This window comes from Oncorhynchus nerka, linkage group LG21, assembly GCF_034236695.1.
Source record: "Oncorhynchus nerka isolate Pitt River linkage group LG21, Oner_Uvic_2.0, whole genome shotgun sequence".
Classification (NCBI taxonomy): domain Eukaryota; kingdom Metazoa; phylum Chordata; class Actinopteri; order Salmoniformes; family Salmonidae; genus Oncorhynchus; species Oncorhynchus nerka.
The window spans coordinates 1461226-1468288 of record NC_088416.1 but is presented as its reverse complement, the minus strand read 5'-3'; positions in this window follow the sequence as shown (position 1 = coordinate 1468288).

The following is a 7063-nucleotide window of genomic DNA, read 5'->3' as shown; positions in this document are numbered from 1 at the left end:
CGGGGGTAAACAGGAGGGGAGGTATTGGTCTGCTGCTATATTTAGAGCTCAAGTCAAAGCGGAGTATATCCCAAGGTCACAGAGAGGGAGAGGAAGAGAGAGAGAGAGAGGCGCTGCTGAACCACAGGCTTCCCCTTTGCACGGGAGGGAGGGAGGGAGGGGTAAGGGAGAGGGTAAGGGAGAGAGAGAGAGAGAGAGAGAGAGAGAGAGAGAGAGAGAGAGAGAGAGAGAGGAGAGGAGAAAAGAGGAGACAGGAGTGAAAAACACTTTTCACACCTACAGAGTATTGTCAGAAACCTCGCCTCAACCTATTAAATCCTGTCCCTCTGTGACTACTGCCAGACAGTCTACATTACCAATCTCCCATTGGCACTAGGGCTTCACGCACTCTCTGTGTCCCAAATGGCACCCTATTTCCGTTGTAGTGCATCCACTGACGAGTAAGATGGTGCTGCCGTCTTATCGGCTTAACCAACCATGCTATTTTGTTTTTTCGCGTTGTTCTTAAATTTGTACATAATGTTGCTGCTACCGTCTCTTACGACGGAAAAGAGCTTCTGGACATCAGAACTGGGATTCCTCACCTCAAATTAGACGAGGAGTTCTTCTTCAATTAGTTGGACACGAGGGATATACTACATACACCCGACCAGGCCCAGATCCTCGTGATTCGTGGAGAAAGGAAAAGTACACTTCAGTTCAAAAGTTTGGGGTTACTTAGAAATGTCTTTGTTTTTGAAAGAAAAGCACATTTTTTGTCCAATAAATAACATCGAATTGATCAGAAATACAGTGTAGACATTGTTAATGTTGTAAATGACTATTGGTAAGAGACGGGTCAGGGGCCTATTCATATTTGTTAACAATAGCTGGTGCACGATATCTAAGGAAGTCTCAGGGTGTTTCTCGCCTGAGGTAGAGTATCTCATGATAAGCTGTAGACCACACTATCTACCTAGAGAGTTTTCATCTGTATTTTTCATAGCTGTCTACTATCACCACAGACCGAGGCTGGCACTAAAAGAGCACTCACTCAACGAGCTGTATTCCGCTATAAGCAAACAGGAAAACGCTCATACAGAGGCGAAGCTCCTAGTGGCCGGGGACCTTAATGCAGGGAAACTTAAATCAATTTTACCTCAATGTGCAACCAGAGGGGAAAAAATTCTAGACCACCTTAATTCCACACACAGAGACGCGTACAAAGCTCTCCCTCACCCTCCATTTGGTAAATATGACCATAACTCTATCCTCCTGATTTCTGCTTACAAGCAAAAACTAAAGCAGGAAGCACCAGTGACTCTATAAAAAAGTGGTCAGATGAAAGCAGATGCTAAACTACAGGACTGTTTTGCTATCACAGACTGGAACATGTTCCGGGATTCTTCCGATGACATTGAGGAGTACACCACATCAGATGCACCACATATCAATAAGTGCATTGAGGACGTCGTCCCCACAGTGACTGTACGTACATACCCCAACCAGAAGCCATGGATTACAGGCAACATTCGCACTGAGATAAAGTATAGAGCTGCTACCAGACGAGCTAAATAACTTCTATGCTCGCTTCGAGGCAAGTAAAACAACTGTGATCACGCTCTCCGCAGCCGATGTGAGTAAGACCTTTAAACAGGTCAACATTCACAAGGCCGCTGGGCCAGACGGATTACCGGGACGTGTACTCTGAGCATGCACTGACCAACTGCAAGTGTCTTCATTGACATTTTCAACTCTCCCTGTCTGAGTCTGTAATACCAACATGATTCAAGCAGACCACCATAGTCCCTGTGCCCAAGAACACTAAGATAATCTGCACTCACGTCTGAGCTATGAAATGCTTTGAACGGCTGGTCATTGCTCACATCAACACCATTATCCCAGAAACCCTTGACCCACTCCAATTTGCACTCCGCACCAACAGATCCACAGATAATGGAATTTATATTGCACTCCACACTGCCCGTTCCCACCTGGACAAAAATAACACCTATGTGAGAATGCTATTCATTGACATCCACCACGCTGATCCATAACATAGGGGCCCCTCGGGGTTGCGTTCTCAGTCCCCTCCTGTTCACTCATGACTGCACGGCGGCACGACTCCAACACCATCATTAAGTTTGCTGATGACACAACAGTAGTAGGCCTGATCACCGACAACGATGAGACAGCCTATAGGGAGGAACTGAACTTGTGGTTCAAGGACAACAACCACTCCCTAAACATGATCAAGACAAAGGAGATGATTGTGGACTACAGGAAAAGGAGGACCGAGCATGCCCCCATTCTCATCGATGGGGCTGCAGTGGAGCAGGTTGAGAGCTTCAAGTTCCTTGGTGTTCACATCACCAACAAACTAACATGGTCCAAGCTCACCAAGACAGTTGTGAAGAGGGCACGACAAAACCTATTCCCCTCAGGAGACTGAAAAGATTTGGCATGGGTCCTCAGATCCTCAAAAATGTTTTACAGATGCACCATCGAAAGCATCCTGACGGGTTGCATCACTGCCTGGTGTGGCAACTACTCAGCCTCCGATCACAAGGCACTACAGAGGGTAGTGCGTACGGCCCAGTACATCACCGGGGCCAAGCTTCCTGCCATCTAGGACCTCTATACCAGGCGGTGTCAGAGGAAGGCCCTACAATTCTAAAAGACTCCAGCCACCCTAGTCATAGACTGTTCTCTCTGCTACCGCACGGCAAGCGGTACCTGAGCGCCAAGTCTAGGTCCGAAACAGCTTCTACCCCAAACCATAAGACTCCGGAACAGCTAATCAAACGGCTATCCAGACTATTTGCATTGCCCCCCTCCCCCCCCCACACTGCTGCTACTCACTCTTATTATCTATGCATAGCCACTTTAATAACTCTACCTACATGTACATAAGTACCTCAATTACCTCGACACCAGTGCCCCCGGACATTGACACATTGACCCTGTACCGGTTCACCCTTTATAGAGCCTCGCTATTGTTATTTACTGATACTCTTTAATTATTTGTTATTCTTATCTCTTACTTTTTTAGGGATTTTCTTAAAACTGCATTGTTGGTTACGTGCTTGTAGGTAAGCATTTCACTGTAAGGTCTACACCTGCGCATGTGACAAATACAATGTGATTTGATTACTCAGGGCCCATTGTGCACTATCTAGGGAAGAGGGTGCTGTTTTGGATGCATCCACTGTAACCCTTTTCTCCCGCAGCCTTTCTCTCCTGATCATCTGAGCAGCTTAAGCCAATATCCAGAACATGTGATTACCAAGGCAGAAAACACGATTTAGCCGCAGACTTATCTGTCCTTAAATGGATGGAGAAGCCCCGCCAGCACTATCCTATGCTGCATGTCAATCCACATACTGAATGTGATACTGCAAAGTCATTCTGTCTGAGATGTCTGGTGGTAGGCTACATCAGGGTCATAATTCATTAGAATACACCGTAACAAAAGGTTAAGCAACAGAAAACAAAAACAAGCTTCCTATTAGACAAGTTCAGGTTGTCCATCCCTGTTTCGCCCCTACTAACAAATGAAGTTGTCACAACGTTGAAATAGGTTGTGAGAAGGTTGTTTATAATGACACCACCATTTGACAATGTTGTGACAACACAAATAAAACAAGGTTTTAATCAATCTCGGTTTAATAGGCACTAGTAAGAACCAGCTCGCTTTTGGTGAGGATTTTTTGTTGTTGTTACACTCTAAACACGCACACACACACACACACACACACACACACACACACACACACACACACACATACACACAGACACACACACACACAACAGCGGCTGGCTGTGATTTAGACAACGTCCTAAAATAAGCAACAACAGATGAAAGCATTAAAAGAGCTGTCTAGGTCAACGCCTGTTGTGTTTTCATTTGAGATTTCACCCAGCCCAGATTCCACAATTTAAATGGGATTGCATTTCGACTTTCACCGTTTGTTTGTATGGCCGGTTGGCTTGTTGTAACGTGTGTGTGTGTGTGCATGTTTACATGGGTGTGTGTGTGTTTGCCCACGCACATGCGTGAGTGTGTGGACTGTGGCAGCGGAGGCCGGACACACACAGACACACACGCACTTCAGAAAAATGAAATAATGTTGTGGAAACCGCTTAGAGGATAATCCCATGGCGACGACGAGGCAGGCTGGAGTACACCACTCAATCGTCACAAAAACACACACACACACACACTCAGGCTGGAGGACACCACGTCATCACAGAACACACACACACACACTCAGGCTGGAGGACACCACTCAATCGTCACAAAAACACACACACACACACACACACACACTCAGGCTGGAGTACACCACATCATCACAGAACACACACATTAACACATACACACGATTAATTCCACCCTCCAAAAAAGTTTGTTCTGTGTTTTTTGGCAGGAGGAAGAGACTGACGTACATGAACATAATGAGGCTCTAACACTGCTCCCAATCCTCTGGTATCTCTAAAGCCAGCCGTTACTATCTAGACTTTTCCAACCCATCCTGTTTCAGAAAGCCTTCCATTACAGATAGATTTTCAGAAGTAATATCGTGAGTGGCATTTAAAGAGCACCGTAAAAACAGCAGGTTAACGTTTTTCGTCATGAATATTGTTCCGGAGGCAGTTCTGCAGAGTGATCACTAGCTGGCACAGCCATGAAGTCATAAAATCTGATTTTAAACCAAACCAAACCCTAACCTTAACCACACTGCTAACCCTAATGCTAAACCCTAACCTTAACCACACTGCTAACCCTAATGCGTGACCCTAACCTTAAATTAAGACCAAAAAGCACATTTTTGTTTTCATAACTTTTTACAATATAGCCAATATTGACTTTGCAACTGGCCTATTTAAGGGGAAATCTCATGACAATACTCATGACAATAAACATCATCATGTGTAAAAACACAAGAGATCTTAGTTATAGTTCATACCCAGGCCCGTATAACCTGGCACAGAGTGTGTCCTGACCAGATCACACGGTCAGGAGGAACTAGTCATAGACCACCTCAGGGTTGAGTTTCAGAGTAACCATCATGACATTGTCATACCACTGCAGCAAAATGTATATATATATATGCACTTCCTTTTCTGAATGTGGAATATAGAGCCTAGGCTACTGTTCATTATGAAGAGAAGAGGTGACATGCAGAAAATGACTGTCCCTCAGGAGCAACACAAAACTCTTGATTGTATGACTATGGTAAAGTCTCCATGAAGTACAGAGAACAGGAGGTGATATAAATGATGTACAGAAACAGACGTTATTATATAGGAGTCACTGTGGCCCTCAGGTCAGTGGGTATACTGTGGTCCTCAGGTCAGTGGGTATACTGTGGCCCTCAGGTCAGTGGGTATACTGTGGCCCTCAGGTCAGTGGGTATACTGTGGCCCTCAGGTCAGTGGGTATACTGTGACCCTCAGGTCAGTGGGTATACTGTGGCCCTCAGGTCAGTGGGTATACTGTGGCCCTCAGATCAGTGGGTATACTGTGGTCCTCAGGTCAGTGGGTATACTGTGGCCCTCAGGTCAGTGGGTATACTGTGGTCCTCAGGTCAGTGGGTATACTGTGGTCCTCAGGTCAGTGGGTATACTGTGGCCCTCAGGTCAGTGGGTATACTGTGGTCCTCAGGTCAGTGGGTATACTGTGGCCCTCAGGTCAGTGGGTATACTGTGGTCCTCAGGTCAGTGGGTATACTGTGGCCCTCAGGTCAGTGGGTATACTGTGGCCCTCAGGTCAGTGGGTATAATGTGGCCCTCAGGTCAGTGGGTATACTGTGGTTCTCAGGTCAGTGGGTATACTGTGGCCCTCAGGTCAGTGGGTATACTGTGGCCCTCAGGTCAGTGGGTATACTGTGGCCCTCAGGTCAGTGGGTATACTGTGGCCCTCAGGTCAGTGGGTATACTGTGGCCCTCAGGTCAGTGGGTATACTGTGGCCCTCAGGTCAGTGGGTATACTGTGGCCCCCAGGTTAGTGAGTATACTGTGGCCCTCAGGTCAGTGGGTATACTGTGACCCCCAGGTCAGTGGTTATACTGTGGCCCTCAGACAATGACCTGGGGACAGACAGTGACAAATGATCGCTGTCACTAAGACTTGTGGTAGTAATATTCTGTACACAGCCACCACATCTGTCCACGCAAAGACACAGACACACACACACGCAGGCACACACTTACACACACAGAAACACACAGACACAGACATACACACACACACAGGCACACACTTACACACACAGAAACACACAGACACAGACATACACACACACAGGCACACACTTACACACACACACAGAAACACACAGAAACACACAGACATACACACAGTGCATACTGTACTACTGAGTGCCCAACTGCAATCAGCTAATACTATCCAAACACATAATCCAATTCAAAGTTGTGCTTTAAACCTAATCCTTCAAAATCCATGGAGGATTCTAAATGAGTAGAAAACATTCTACACTACTATTAGCTAGCCTGCCTAAAATGTCTATTGGGGAAGTAATGTGAATATAATCTAGACAGTATGGTTCTAGGTTCTTGTTCCACATTACAAAGTAAGACAAATGAGAGTTCAAAACCAGTGGAGGATGTGTACAACAGTGGAGGCTGCTGAGGGGAGGACAGATCATCATAATGGCTGGAACGGAGAGAATTACATGGAAACCATGTGTTTGATGTATTTGATACCATTCCACTGATACCGCTCCCACAATTACCATGAGCCTGTCCTCCACAATTAAGGTGCCACCAACCTCCTGGGGTGTACAATACTGCTACTACTACTGATACTGCTAGTACTATTTGTACTATAACTGCTGCTACTATTACTACTACTACTGCTGCTACTACAACTACTGCTACTACTACTACTAGTAGTACTACAACTACTGCTACTACTACTAGTCTAGGCTTTATTTGGGCATTAGTTGGTCTAATCTAGATCAAATAGTTCTATGCCTATGCATTTTTCTTCATTTTGCCAAGTAAAGCAAATGAAAGTTCAAAACTAGTCAAACATGTGCACTTCTACTTCAGTCCTGCCT